At 53.9% G+C, this 15,948-nt stretch overlaps 1 protein-coding gene across 4 annotated transcripts in view; it reads right to left on the reverse strand.

Annotated features, from left to right (window-relative positions):
• Window positions 1-15,948, reverse strand: part of zfh2 (Zn finger homeodomain 2) — a 413,801-nt gene that overhangs the window by 180,807 nt on the left and 217,046 nt on the right. Inside the window, exon 1 of one of the 4 annotated variants that reach the window (XM_025301294.1) lies at window positions 10,124-11,471. The exons of the other annotated variants lie outside the window; for them this stretch is intronic. The gene's annotated coding sequence lies outside the window, so the exon portion shown is untranslated. Of the gene's footprint in view, window positions 1-10,123; window positions 11,472-15,948 lie in introns of those variants that run through there. 4 annotated transcript variants of the gene reach the window in all.

The following is a 15,948-nucleotide window of genomic DNA, read 5'->3' on the forward strand; positions in this document are numbered from 1 at the left end:
GCGTTCTCTGCTTGCCGCACGACAGAGCGGCCCTTTCGCCCTTCTCCGGGTCTCTTCATGGCGTCGTGGTTTCTCGGATTTTTATGTAAATATCCGACGAGAGATACCCTTGCCGCTCGAGAGCACGCGACGATGAATGCCGCCGGCCGGAGACTGCGCGATCGCCACGTGCTTAACCCTTTTTCCGGTACCCGCGCGGTATCTTCAATTGTAGCGGCGTGCATTATGCAAATCGCACGACGTGACGGCGGCAAGGCAGAAAGAAAGAAAGAGAGAGAGAGAGAGAGAGAGAGAAGAGAGAGAGAGGGAGAGAAAGAGTGAGCGGGCAAAAAGCGAGGGGAACGACGCAGTGGAAAATAACAACGACCGACCGCGGGGGATGATACGAGCCCGCGGCGATCGGCCGTTCGCGTTTCGGCACGGCCAACCGAGAAGACGCACGCTTCTCAGCCACATCCGAGACTAGTTTTCCTCCGGATAAGCAACAGGTTCCGTCGTCTCGCGTCGGCTCCAGCTGCGGGATACGATCCCGAGCTGGACTCGCTCACAGCGCCGATCGAGTCTGATCTCGCGGGTCACACGTCGTCGTGCGACTCGTTGGCCGATTGGCCGTCGTTCCTTCCGTCGCGGCTTCCGGATAACAGCTGGATAAAAAGAGAAAGGAAAGAAACAAACAACGGAGGAGGAGCGAGCGAGGTGACGCGAGATCGGAAAACAATCGCGGGGGAGGTTGGGGGATGAATCGTCTAGACGCATCGCACAACGATCCCCGGCGGGGGTGGCTCACGCTAGCGGTTCAATCGGTTCCATTTCTGCGGGTTTCATGCAAATCTGTCGGAAGAGAAAGAGAGAGAGAGAGAGAGAGAGAGAGAGAGAGAGAGAGAGAGAGAGAGAGAGAGAGAGAGAGAGAGAGAGAGAGAGAGAGAGAGAGAGAGAGAGAGTGAGAGGGTAGCCTCTTCTTTATGAATACAAGATTAGGGCGCTGCGAAAGGCACCGCGCGCCGCCGGTGCCGGCGGTTCGAAAGAACTAGGAGCGAGCACGAAACGGGAATCCCTAATCGGCGGAGAGACGAGACAGACAGCCTGTGTGCGCCGCCCCCGCTCATTATAAATTGCGCTTATTAGTAAAGCACCGGTCGTTCCACGTGCAGTTAAACGCGATCCGCCGAACGCCCGCGCTACCAGCTCGTCCGCGGGACCGCTCGCGTTCTTTTTATTTCCTACTGTCGATGTCGCGAGGACTCTGAGCGAGCGGGGGAGGGGGCAGAGGGAGAGAGAGAGACGAGATATAATCGCTCCGCCGAAAATTGCGGGGGGCAATCGAGCCGCAGGCAGTGGGGCGCGGGGGGCCTAACGATGGCGTTCCGCTAACTAATTTCAGGGATTCGGCGCGCTCTCGTCTCCGCGCGGGGGTGGATATTCGCGCCCTCCTCTCACCCCTCGTCAGCGGCGGATTAGCCAAAGTCGATCCTTATCACGCGAGCGTCGATAACGCGATTACGTCGATATCCAGTTACATTCATCCTCGGCGGCGATTTCTCCCCTTCCCTTTCACCCCCCCCTCTCTCTCTCTCTCTCTCGCGCGCGCGCGCGCGCGATCGGCGTAATAATCATGATTAATGCTAATGGGCTAAATAGAAGCGCTCGCGCGCAAAGTGCCGGTGTGCCCGGCGAAATTAGCGAGGGGGTGGGAGGGCAACGGGGAATTATCGGGCTCGCGCGCGGGATAAACGCTTATTTATACGCGACAGCGAAAGAGGAGGAGGGGGGAAGGATAAGGAATAAAAATAACGTCGACTCGGTAATTCAGCGATTTTCAGGATCGTCCGCGAGCCTTCGCATTAGCATGCATCACGTCGGCTCGGTTCCGGCGACGCGCGTTTATTTCGCCTCGCTCGCGATTAGGTGCCGAGGCGGCGTAATGGTCGGGGCGTGCGTGCGTGCGTGCGTGCGTGCGTGCGTGCGTGCGTGTGCATCGTCGTCGCATCGGCGCTCAATCAGCGACGTAAAATTTTACGGTCGCCTCGTGTCCTCGAATCGCCGTCGCCGTCGCCGCGTGCATTTCCAGCGGCGGGAAAACGCGAGGCGCGGCGCGATTCCAGACCGTCGCCGTCGCCGTCGGCGGCGCGATGTTGTTTTCAAATAGAATAACAGCCAGATAGCGCTATCGCGGGATACTCGGCTGCGGCGAAGCAGCCTCTCGTGCAGACTGCATGTCTGTGCGCGCGCATTCCAGCGGATATCTCTCTCTCGATTCCCGCCGATTACGGATTCGAGTTCCGCTCGCTGGCGCTCGCGAAAGCTCCGCCGCCGATCTCCTCCGCGCTGGCGAGTCACGTGAGACGAGCCATCTTACAAGTATGGAGCCCGACGATCATCCGGGAGGTGAAGGCGCACGAAGGTGGACAATGACGACGGGCACTCGACGTCCACTTTGTTTCGTCGTTGCTCATGATCGATGAAAGGAACGCGGCTAAAAATTCGCGCAACTTTCGCAGGCGTATCTAATTGTCTTGGAATTCCACGCGTCGTACAAGTCCACGCAAGTTGTTCATCCTGCGGATGAATGGCGCACGACGCGTAATCCCCGCGGGTTAATCGATTTACACTATCGGGGGCTTGCGAAAGTTCGCATCGGTCGTCTCATTGGCGCGAGAGACCGGTCGTTTTACAGACGCGGAGTTGCATGATTATGCGCGAAAGTCCGCGGCAACAGACGGACAATAATGGCGGGTAGCCCACACGTGTAATGTTTCGTTATCACTCATTATTAATGAAGAAAATCTCACGCGCGACTTTCGCAATTTTCCCCGATAATTTTCCAGCTCCGCGCGCGTCATCGCTTCGCGCCGCTCTTACGGACGAATCTCGCGGATATCAACCGATTCGGAGCCAGACGAAGCGTTCTGCGGAGTTCTGCGGGTTAATCGCTTCCCTAAAATCAGACGTAACGATTTACCGGCGAAAGTCCACGGGAACGCGACGGACAGCCCTTCGTTAGCGCCTTCACCTGCGGACGAGTTTCGGTTAACGAAGCTCGCGCGGCGAAAGAATACCCGTGCCGGACAGAAGGGCTTAGGTGCATCAATTATCTCCCCTTCCTGCCTCCCTCTCCTCCCGGCCGCGCGCGTTAAGTACACGTTTGGAGAATTTACGCGCATTTCGCCGGGAATGCGCGTAGCGGCGACGCGCGTAGACGATCACCGTAATTCACGTCCCGCATTGTTAGCGTTAAGGATGAAGCGCATCGGCGCGCGTAGCTCGCTGCTTTTTCCGCCCGCTTAATGCTCGACGCGATCACGCTCGTCGCGTGTCAATTAACGCGGTAAACGCCGCTGTCGAAGAACCGACACCCTCGTTTTTAATTGAATCCACCACAAATCGCAGAAGGCGGCTTCCCCCTCCCCTCCCCCCCCGTCGCGAGCGACTAAGCGAGCGATTGTTTGAGAAAGTGGCTAGAGTCGTGGCCGACGTAGTTAACGGAGGCCGATCGCGCGGGAAAACAGGATTCGCCGACACGACAGGCCGGCGTTTTCGAAGATTCCTCGAAGATTCCCAGCGGCCGAGAATCCAGCGACTCGCGTCGCTCGGCGAGCGGGAGCGTCGGCTCGGAGGAGGCCTTTATGACGAAACTGACGTGCGGCGGGTGCAAAAAAGCGCGCGTTCCGCGACGTCGGGATCGGAAGCTGAAAACGACACGCGCGCGCGCGCGCGCGCGGAATTACGCGTCCGTGACGATACGTTCAGACATCCTGAGAATGTCCTCGCCGCGCGCGGCTTGGCTGATTGAGCGATTATCGTGCCGTGCTCCACCGCGAGTACCGCGAGTTAGACCATCAGCAATTATATCAATCTATCCCATCTAGTGACCTACTGACACGCGCGGGTCGAAATTTCGAACGGAGACGGGCGTTGAGAAAAATGCTCTGCGTCGCAGCGAACTCGTCGCACGAGTTCGTCGCAAGCGTCAATTTTTCCGCCGCCATCTGTCGGAGTCTAATGAGCCCGGTGCTTTGATCGAGAATGTCGTCATTGAGACGCGAGAATGCGTTTGAGTAGAAATTTTACACTCTCGGCTGGAGGAAAGAGTGTTCGGGTGATAACGAAAAGTTTCGCGAGATTTGCGATAAGTACATCTCGAAGTCGTTACGAGGAGAATCTTCCCCACCCTGAAGAGAAGCATCGCTTCGAGCAAACGGAGCGTTCACTTCCTCGGCGGCAGAGCGGAATCACGCGCGGCTCGTCGGGAAATTAATGCGGCGAAATTTGCCGAGTCGACCGATCGGCGAATCTCCGCGATGAGCGACTTCCATCCGTGCGCGTCGCTCGCTTTTCGGCGGTTTCGCTCGTCGCGGTGATTTCAACATTCGCGCCGGCGATCGCCGCTGTCCGTCGGGGATTCGACGACCGGCCGGCGCCAGCGCGACGAGATAGCTTGTCAACCGCTTGCGACAGAGAGAGGAGAAGAAACGCCGGCCGGCCGATTGAATTTCCGCGATAAAGCGCCGCGATGGCGCGGCGAAGACGGAGAAAAAGAGAGGGACGAAGGAAGGAAAGAGAGAGAGAGAGAGAGAGAGAGAGAGACGCGCTTTAACGCGCGTTTTAATTGTCTCGCGCGTCCGCGTGGCCGCAGATAAACAAGTCACACAAAGCCGAGAGAGATAATAAATTATGGCCATTTTAATTGCCGTCCGGCCGCTTCTTCCGCGAGGCCGGCCCTCGCGGATTCGCTCGCTCGCTCGCTCGCGGAGGAGCCGCGCTCGCGCCAGCCGGCGATAACGGGCACGTTCGGTAACGGCGCGCGCGATATTCTATCCGCCAATCGCTAATGATTTATCGTCGCGCGGCGAACGGCCGTCCATTAAAACGCATTTTGCGGATTCGACTTTGAGACCGACTCTCGGCTCTCGCTCTCGCGCCGGCGGAACCAGTCGCTTAATCTCAATCAATTCTTTTTTGCACGGCCGAGAGAGATTCTCACAATGAGATGCGCTTAGAAGCTGCATGCGCTTCTCTCTGTCTATGTGTATGTTAGTGCTAACATCGTGTTATTAATAATGAATACGATAATTATAACCTTGTGTCATCGTGCCCGATCGAGAGGAAGACGCGAGCGGGATAAATCGCGTGTGTTTTGCCTCGACGCGGAATTAATTAGATAATAGAAAACGCGGTGATACACCGCGCATGAACACGTTTATCCCGTGCGATACGCACTTCCTTCTTACGTGAAGGTAATCCTCGCTTCGCAGCGATCGTCGACGTTAGTGATTCAGCGAATGAAAGAGAGAGAGAGAGAGAGAGAGAGAGAGAGAAAGAGAGAGAGAGAGAGAGAGAGAGAGAGAGACAGGAAGAAAGAACGCGCGAGCGCGAGCAGCGATCGACGCCAATTAATAGCGTTTGTGAAATCGTCGGATAGGCAAGAAAAAAGAAAAAGAAACGCGTTTAAGCTCGCTCGGCCTAATTAGAGCGACCGGGGAAAGCGAGCGAGCGAGCGGGTGATCTCCTTGCGCTCACGCTAGTCGTAATTAATTAGCCCCGGGGCAATTGCTCAGCCCGCTCCTCTTCCTCCCCCTGGTCTAAACAAATTGCAGCAATATCAGAAAACCGGACGCGTGCATTGCGAAAAGAGAGAGAGAGAGAGAGAGAGAGAGAGAGAGAGGGGGGCGGGGAGGGAATGAGGGGAGAAAAAAGAGGAACGTTGCGTAGCGTCGCAGGCGTCTACGTCTGAGAGAAAATCGCTTTCGCGCCTACAGCACTCGAGATTAAAAACTCGCGTCGAAGGAAGCGTCACGTCGCTTTGTTAATAATTCAAGAGACGAGCGGACGATGAAGGAGGCGCACGTGACGTCTTCATGAAGACCGAGTGTCGCGATACATCAATATCCTCGGAACAAGAGCCGATCCGACGAATATTTTGACAATCAAAAATCTCTCGTGTCATCCGAGAAAGAGAGAGAGAGAGAGAGAGAGAGAGAGAGAGAGAGAGAGAGAGAGAGAGAGAGAGAGAGCAGGAGGAGAGGAGAGACGATGCGTGTCAAGGCTCTCCTCGACGAATTAGCGGTGATTCTCTCTTTCCGCCGCGAAGTTGACGCGATCCACGTGCGACGCGCCGCCGCGGAATACGCCGCAAATCCGCCGGCCGCGAACTGATCTTTATTAAAGCGAGGAGGATCTGCGGGTATTAAAAGTATCTGGCCGATTTATCGACTCCCGATGATTCGTGACGCGCCTAACTCGCCGCTATAACTCGCGCTCTCGCGACGTTTTCTCTCGAAGAAATATATATTTCGCCGAGAGAGTCGACGATGGCGGCAGCGGCAGCTCGGGATGCGTGTATTTGTCGCGCGGAGAACATCTGTCTGTGACGTACAACAGGTCGGCTAATTCCGATTGGTCTCTCTCTTTCTCTCTCTCTCTCTCTCTCTCTCTCTCTCTCTCGCCATCGCTCGCTCGTCGTCGTCGTCGTCGCAGTAAACAAATTGCGGCCGATAGGCGAGACAAGACGACCGCAATTAGGCAAACGTCCGTGACGCGGTGTTACGCTCCGCCGTCGCGGATGTGTCTCAGGATCAGTTTCATAAGTGGAGCTTGTAAGGCGCGATTGGACGTCCGTTGTGAAATATCGCTCTTAATAGCGCGCGTTCGTTGCGCCTCCGTCCGTAACTGTCGCCTATTAACAACGAATAATTCCGGGCCCGCGACTATTAATTACAATCAATAACCCGCGTCTCCCGCGTGCGGCTTCGCCGCGATTTTCTCACGATCGCGGGGAATAATCGCGCCGAGCCTCGGCCGGACAGTCGGCGATAAATTCCCCGCATTTCTCTGCCTTTCGTAATTTTCATTCCGCGCCTCTGGCGGCGCCGATTACGCTTGCCCGCCGCCGCCGACGGACGTATGGACGGACGGACGGACGGACGGACGGACGGACGGACGGATGGACGGATGGACGGGCTCTCCTCGTGTATATCAATCGCGTTTAATTAGTCGCCGACGAACGTGCTATCGTGGATCGTGGGCGCGGGAATAAATCGTGGCGACGTACGCGCACGACAAGTATCAGCAGCGACGCGACACCGCTGACCCCGATGGTAAATTCCCTCCCTTCCTCTCGCCCTTTCTTTCACTCTCTCGCTTTCTCTCTCTCTCTCTCTCTCTCTCTCTCTCTCTCTCTCTCTCTCTCTCTCTCTCTCTCTCTCTCTCACACTCACTCACTCACGCACTCACTCCATCTGCGTCTGCTTCTCCTTGCAGCGAGGAAAGCACGCGCTTGCACGGACCCGATTAATCGCCGGCGACGCGTGTCCGGGAAAGCACTTGTTCCTGCTAATCACGATTAATTAGACTTGCCGGGACGCGGCACCTCGGCTACGTGGCTGAATCCCACCCTCGTAAACAGGACACCCGCTGGGCGCGCAGGACCGAGAGGGCTCCGGCCGGTGAGTTCTTTGAAGAGGCGCGCTCGCAGCGCCGTGTAGCCCGGTAAATGCGTGTATTTTCAGCCTCTAACTCTCCTTTCGCGACTTCTCAGGACGTTCCCGAGGGGAATGAGCCGACGACGTCGGCGGAGATCACAGTCGGGGCTCGGCGAATCGTCGAGCGAGAGAGGAAGCCCGTCCCGTTTTCCATCCGCCGCGGACTACGCGGCCGGAGGAGGAGCAGAGATGCGTCAATCAGAGATTTCCGCTTGCGGAAATAAACAGCGCGACTTGTGAGTAAGCTTGAAATTCGACACCGATGGGGACAACGCGGTGGCGGAATTGGACCTGGTCGAAGCGGCCGGAATGATCGCTCCGCGACGTCTCGTCGCGCTCACCGCGTACTGAGCGTCGCTCGCAGCGTCTTGCGCAATTTCGCGCAGCGGCACGACACGCCGCGTTCGCATTGTAACACGCCAGTTTCTCTACTTGGACGCGTCTTGCCGCGAATCCGCTGCCGCTGGAATTCGCGCAACCCGGTTCGCCGAGAACGTTCGTCTGTCACTCTGAACTGAACTTACTCGACGAGCTCTTTCGCACCGCCTCTCCCGCACTCGGTAACTGTCGGATTCGCAGCTCGACCTAGCTGCGAATCCTCGGACGATTCTGCCGCTCGGCGACTCTTCCCCGGCGAAGCTCCGGTCGTTCGAGAGACACTCGACCGGCCGCCAAGCCGCGGCAGACAGTTTGACGTTCCGACCGGTCGCGTTATCGGGCGATCCGCATTCCCGGCATTTTCGGCGACTCGCTTCGCGGCCGTGTTTTCCTCGTGTCGGCAAACAAAAGCGCGATATCTAAGCAGCCGGTGCCGGCAATAGCGGGCATCGCGCCTGCACACACACACACACACACGCACACACAGAGTCCCTCTAATACCGGTTCCCCTTATCTACGCGGGGCATCGAAATCTGCCGTGTCGCACGCGTTTCCAAGTTTCTCCGCGGGAGAGTCGACCCTCGCGCGCGCTGCACTGACCTCCTCTTGGCGCCGCGAATCTCGGCCTGCCCGTGCGAGGCATTCGGCGTTTCCGCACGCGAAACGGCCCTTCAGGTGTCAAGTGAGGAGCGCGACACACCGTCGAGCCGAACGTTGCTGATGCGAAAGCACACGCAAACTGCACTCACACGCGCGTCGAGAAGCTACGAGAGCTCGCGCGCCGGTCCGACTCGGACAGCGGCTGTCGTGACTGAAGGGGATTATTCGGGGATCATTATGGAGACGTCGTCGCTGCGGGACGCTTGATCGCAAGATAGGAAACAAGCTCTCGTTAGACTCTATTTGCGCCCAAAGTATCCCGCTGATTGATAGCCGAGGTAAATCAGTCGCGAACAGTGCGAGTCTCGCCGGCGACGACACTCCCGATCGCTGCGACACGCGGCAATCGGAGCGAGAAGAAATCGTGACAGGCGACTGGGACGCGCTACGAAAGTCGACGACACGTTCCGAAATTCTCCGCGAAAGCCTGCTAACTGCAACGTGTTGAAACTCCGAAACTACCTCAACGTGCTGAATTACAGCGGCCGAAGTGGGCCAATGAGAAGAAGAAGAGGCGCTGCTTGCGCGCTGCGATGGGCTGTCACACACCAACAGCCAACAGAGAGCGAGGGAAGTCAAAAACAAGTCATGCCCAATCGGGAGCGGTCCCGATTGCACTGGACGCTCCTCGTTCCGAAGGACACATGTCCTGGGAATGCGATACGAAGGATCACCAGGTAGAGAAAATGACTTCTCGCGCGAGGTGACTCTGAGATTTGACAGGTAGTTATAGAAGTGGAAGATTCTCCAATTGGGACCGATTCCTTCGTAATTTTGAGCATCGTAGGAAATTACGAGAAGGGGAACACTGCTTTATGACACACGGTTCACACAAAAATCAGCGCACTGGCTAGTCCAGCGTCGACATCACCGGCTCGGCTCTCGGGAGCCTCGATTTCGGCTGTTTGACACTTACACTACGCGCGGATTCGCAGTCGCGAGGTCTCTCTCTCTCTCTCTCTCTCTCTCTTCATCTTTCCTTCTTTGCTTTTCTTCCTCTTTATTATCTATATCTCCCGTTCAGGTAATGTTCATCGTAATGCAGCGGTTTGTACGTAGAGAACGGCTACAAGAGCCGGCGTAATTTGATTCGCAGGCGAGTCCGAGCCTGACAACAGCTAATTTTCGTTCGATACAGCTAGGAGTCGACGGAGGTTAATGGACTCCCGCGAATGAGATTACACGAGACACCTTCGTCACGATGGGAAAGGGAAGAGAGGGGTCAGGGCCCTTCACTTCGCATTTTCACGCAATCCGCACACTGACTGGGTAGAGCTTTACATGCGGATTCACCAGAGATCGGCGCAACGCCATCACCATTCGATCATCAACACGGTAAACGAACATTCTTACTACACTACAAACACGCGAAACCAATCTTGAATCACTCTAACTCAATCATCGATCAATATTTGCAGCAGGACAACCTAAGGAGATCATCGGAGGATCAGCACTACGCGCAAACGTCCGGATGGACGATGATCACGACAAGGACGACGATGACGACGACGAAGACGACGACGATGATGATGATAACGACGACAGTCGCTCGTTTGGAATAGCGACAAGTCAACTTATCCTGGCACTCCATGCTTTAATGGGCTCACCTGGGTTCATATCCCGCTTGCTGTCGATTTCCGTGTTAGCCGGCAGTCGCACTGCACCCTGGATCTTTCACTGTATTCTCTAAGCGCACGACTCTTTCTTCCTAGGGACTCGTTGGTAAACAACAGCGTCCGGCACTTTCCACTGGTATCCTGCGCAAGTCGAAGGCCCACGGACGGAGGAAGCGCGTTAGGAACGAAGAGAGGAACGATAATGGAGCACAACACACAGTCTTCGAGACCGTCCGTGAACCGACGAGCGAGTTCACCATCCGAACACCCTATGGATCTACTAGTAGCTGACAAGTCGACCCTACGTCATGTAGATGCACGTTATCTCAGACTTTTTCGGACGTCAGGTCGAGCACAGGATTGATCGAGCTATTAGGACAGTGTGCCCTGATGGTCTGCCGCAATACTGAGCGATTCCACCGAAGCCCAATCCAATCCAAGTGATCCGCTCTGTCGTGATGACTCCACAAGCACTGACCGTCTCCAGACTCGGCACGAACGAAGTAACGAATGAACCGAACCACACCGAACGTAGTCACACATTACAAACACCCAATTCCGTTCGCTATATCTTTGCACATGTTTCAGCGACAGTCTCGTCCTCCAATGACGAGAAGCATCCTCTGTCTTCTTGACCTCCCACCCTTCTGCAACTTTGCTTTTTGACTGGATCCGGAGGAGGCACGGAGCGGAGCAAACGAATGAACGGACGGACGGACGGGCGAACAGGACCTGCACGGACGCAGCAGGAGCACGCACGAGCGAACGAAAAGAAAAGAAAAATAAATAACAACACGAATATCCGCGCGACGAAGCAACCCCTCGACGAGCGCGAACGAGCGTATGAGGCCCGCGACGAGGGGGTGGCGAGAGTACGTTGATAGTGGCGTGAAAACGGCGGCGAGGGTTCTCTCGTAAGGGGCTCCGCGCGGCTCTCTCTCTCTCCTCTCTCTATACGCACGGAATAATATTTTAATGAAGGAAAGGCCGGACAGCGAAGTGCCCACGTCGGGTTGCGCTGCCGAACTGCTCGCATCCCCGCCCCTCCGCAACCTGCGGCTTCCACCCCTCTCTTGCCGACCAAGTAAGTACGTTTGATACTCTCGGCAGCTCCCACCACCAGCCTTTAACCACCTCCAACGTTCCTCGCGCGTTCTTCTTCCCTTACCTCATGCATAGGGCGAGAGCTGAGCGGCGACGGTTTTGGCGGGGGAACGAAAAGCCGCGGCCAACCATAGGCATTGGGCGTGGTTTTGCGTGGCTGCGCTGGATGCTGCGCTAAAAACTGGTGGGGGCATGAGACTCTCCCACTTCCCGGCCAACGTCATCCCCACGCATTGTCACCGATACATTACGCTGCTGCTGCCGCCACCGCCACCTCCGCCGCCGCCGCCGCCACCATCACCACCACCACCGCCGCCGCCGCCACCACCACCACCACCACCACCACCACCACCACCACCACCACCACCACCACCACCACCACCACCACCACTATCACCACCTCCACCACCGCCGGCGTCACCGTCAGCTCTACGAATGCGTTGGCACACCGCTACTGTCACTACTACTACCGCCGTTGATACTACCACTACGACGCGCCACGACGAGGACGACGACGACAGCGACAGCGTCACACGAGCACCACGTTCGGCTGGTGTGTTTCGAAGACGCGGTATCGTCGCGATAGCGCAGAAGCCGAGGACGAGGACGACGCTGGTGGTACCTGATAGTGGGGGAAGAGGCGCGAGTTACCGCCGCCGCGCGCGCGTTGCTGCTCTCTCCTGCCGGTCCGCGCGCGACTTCCCGGATATCTTTCCGGTAAACTTTCCTCTCTCCTCGCCGGGAGACGGGAGTAGCCTCGGAGTTTCTCCGTCTCACTCTCTCAGCCACCATTTACTCGTCCGGACGTATCGTCTGCTACCGCGCGGCTCGATCGAAGATCCAGGATTTCCGACCGGCGGGAGACGTCAATGACGCCGCGGGCTACGTCGCCAGAGATCGAGAGAATTCGTCGTTCCTCTTTCTTCTCGTCCTCTCCTCCCTCCCTCCCTCCCTCCCTCTCTCTCTCTCTCTCTCTCTCTCTCTTCTCTCGTTTTTCTGATTACCTTCCGACAAGACGGCGGGACCGGGTAACAATCGTGGCAAGTGTTTACGCGTCCTCGGATCCCAGGAGTTGTGCTGATCGCGTGTTCTTTGGATAGTGATAAAATTCGAGATAAGCCGCTGATGGATTGGCGAGCGGCTTGTGTTTGAGATTAATGAGACGTACTCCGTATCGACACACACACACACACACACACACTATGGATCGTGGATTCCGGACCAAAGATAACGACGACGCTTTTCTCGGACGTACCGTCCACTATACTATCATGGTACCCATGTGCAATAAACACATACACACACGCACATGACCCTTTTCATTTCAAGTGTCCTTTTGAAATAGCTCCGCCAAGTTATCGATCGAACCCCTACAATCCGTGTAGCCCTAAGCACCCAAATCCCAAGTGCTTCCCCAAAACGAACTACCAAAGACGGAAACGAATTTCGACAGATGACCAGACAGCCAGGTGACAGCGAAGTGACATAGCGACAAAATGGTGGACTATATCGTGGATCAATATGGTGGACTATTCCGATAATCTCTTTAGCTCGCAACTTCTCGTCACACCTGTGGTCGGAAGAGACCAATGTCACTGTGCGAAGAACCCAAGCAAACATCCACCGATCCGTCATCGAGCGCCAACTACGAATTGATTACTCACGTGTAGCCTGGTGTTGCGTGTGTGCCGTCATCAGATAAATAAAAAAGATTGCGACCAAGTACCGATCTCTTTTCCGAGACAATGGCGATGGCTGTTGCATCGGACGATGGCGTCTGCGACGTCTATTTGTGCAAACGACAATAACGGGAAGGTGAAGGAGAGACGACTCCTACCGGCGTTTGCGAAGGGTAGTGGAGTTCTATGAGACATTCAAGATACTTGCTGAGGTTAGTGTTGAAGTAAGGTCTTATAAGCTAGATATAGACTTGTTCCTTAGCTTGCACTCCTATGTACTTATTCGGGGCTGATTATAGCCCACGAATAGGACATCACAGGGATGTTTTGCCGTCCGATGGGCCATTATTTGCTCCTTTAGAGCTGCCTCCTTGGGACAAGCTATTGTTGGGCGAAGTACGCGAGATTGCATTATCGATCTAAACAATGACTGGTCTTTGTCAAGCGAGGACTTATATTTTTATGGCACGTACCGCATTGTACCTTCGAGTTATGTGTAAATTAGACCTGCACAATTTTATTAGAAGAAAAAGTGCGCCACGAGGTAGGTAGATAAGTAAGTAGATGCGATCGATCCGCTAAACATGCGATAAATGCATTCCGAATAATTATGAGTTATGATAGCTTCGTGACTGGAATCTTTCCATTTCTAGATAGCCGTAGTAGCCGAAGTGCAATCGGCCGCTGAAGGGTCGTGGCTCAAAAGAAGAGGGGTTGTTCATCGCGAAGGGATGAACTGGCGGTTTGAGCAGCGGAGGGGCCCGAGAAAGGGGGACACATGTGAATGGATGGACCAGAAGAAGTGGGATCCCCCGATTCAACCTACCTCCTGCGTTAAAAAGAATTCCAGTTCTGTATTTGGTCAGTTTTACTGCACTTTCAGGACCCTGGAACGTGGACGGCCTTCGGCCAGGTGTTTCGAGAAAGGATACATGATACTCCCAAAACGATTGTAAAGTAACACCCTTGCCCATCTAACAAAATCATCGCATGGCATAAATATCTACTCTCACGGTCGTAATTAATATATCACAGCAAGTAATTTTTCTATTGCAGATCGACAAAATTGTAAGCATAATCTTTTGATCATATGTGAATAAGAGTAGATAAATGTATATACTGCTTAGTGCTTACTATTACTTAGTGCTTACTTAGTGCTTACTTAGAGTTTATTGCTTGCGCTTCTCCTCGTGACATAATTATAATAAATCTCAGATATAACACAGAGTATTTTCAAAATATTTCTGAAATTTTTCTCTCTTCTGTGATTTTGGAAGACTTTTTAGTTTTAAGGAAGAACATTGCATGCGGCATAGTCCAAATTCTTGAGAATTGCTCAGTATTCACATAACATTGTTGCATGTAGCAATACTTTATGTTTTAGCAATACTTTATGCCGACAAGCGTTTATTTTTGCATGTACATGCATGCATATATGAATCGAATTATTGAAATATTAAAAACTGCAAGTATATACATATGAAGGTATCAATGAGTTGCACTTTAAAATGTACAGATCTCGATTCTACAAATCTCAAGTGAAACAATTAAAGTAATTGGAATACATTTATTCGTTAATTACTCGACATGAATTACACAAGAAAATTAAGTATGTTATCTTTTCAAACGCGATTGACTCTCTCTCTCTCTCTCTCTCTCTCTCTCTCTCTCTCTCTCTCTCTCTCTCTCTCTGTCTCCCGCGCTTCCGCTGTTAATATTCAAACTTCTCTGCCAAGATCAATTTTGAGAATTCCTCACAAACTTGCATTCACCCGCACACAATCTATTGTCCCGTCAATTGATTGCTTCTCGCTTAAGAATAACAGCATTCCTCGAAAATAGATATCCTAAACCGACTCTCCCTGCATTGTTTACCCGGAACAAACAGGTTGCCGCCAAAATTTTGTAGCTCACGTAATCGGATCTATGTCGTGTTCGTTGGGAGATGTCCGTGGAGAAAAGATCGGGCGGGGAAAAAGAAAAACAAAGAAGCAAAGAAATGCAGTGGAGTGTACGCGTCGAGAGATGGTTCGTTCATCCGCACGATTTTATGGGGTCGTCAAAACGTTCCGCATCCTTCTGTGCGACCGGGCTTTACGCATTCCTCGTCGTCAGTCAGACTGAGAGAAATAGCTGACCAACCGCCCGAGACTATGGGAAATATTACAGAGCTGAGAGAGTAGCAAGACGGTAGCCAATGATTTCTTGCTGGCGGTGAGAAAAAGCGATATAAAAAGCAGATGACGAGACGAGAGCTCGTTCATTTGCTCGGCTTGGCTGCTTCATCAATCGGGCTTCGTCTGCGCGCGTTCTTGACCGATATACTTGAATATTTTTCTAATTGTCACCAGGGCACGCGAAACATCGGCGTTTATCGGGTACTTTTTCATCCAGTAGCGTTGAAATTATGTTTCAAGCTGTATTCGTCGATCTTCGTGCGTGACAACACCTGCGAGCAACCGAAGCGTACAACAGAACAGAACAGGTCAATTCGTGGCTAACAACGCTAAACGAGAATACGGAAGTGAGAAACGAAGAGAATCTTCACGGAGAACTGAATTTTTCAGAATAACTGCATAGAAAGTGCCACTCTGAGGCCGATAGAATTCAGTGCGAGATGCCAGAATTAAGAGAAAAGAAAAACCACCCCTGATATCGCCAGAGCGCTGCAGATTACATAGACGCCATTGACATTGTCAAGCATTCTCTATGAAGCGCAAGTAGAATGAAGTAGAAAAGAACAAAAAAGAAAAGTAATAAATAGGGAGAAGAAGAAAGTCAAAATGAGCGGCAATTCTGCTGCACCACAAGTCTCGCTTGACAGGCCGAAACCTGACCTCACCCTCGTGCAGTCCCCCAAGGACAGGTACGGTGGGAAATTATCTGGTTCACGTGCGTGCACATGGTTCACCCCTCCCTCTCCGCCCTCTCGCTTCGCCCCTCCCTTCGCCCATCCTTCTCCTCCTCCCCCTCCTCCTCCTACTCCTCTTCCACCACCGCCGGCGACCGTCGCGTGTGTATCGAGTGCGCACC

This window comes from Harpegnathos saltator, unplaced genomic scaffold (assembly GCF_003227715.2).
Source record: "Harpegnathos saltator strain DR-91 unplaced genomic scaffold, Hsal_v8.6 scaffold41, whole genome shotgun sequence".
NCBI lineage: Eukaryota > Metazoa > Arthropoda > Insecta > Hymenoptera > Formicidae > Harpegnathos > Harpegnathos saltator.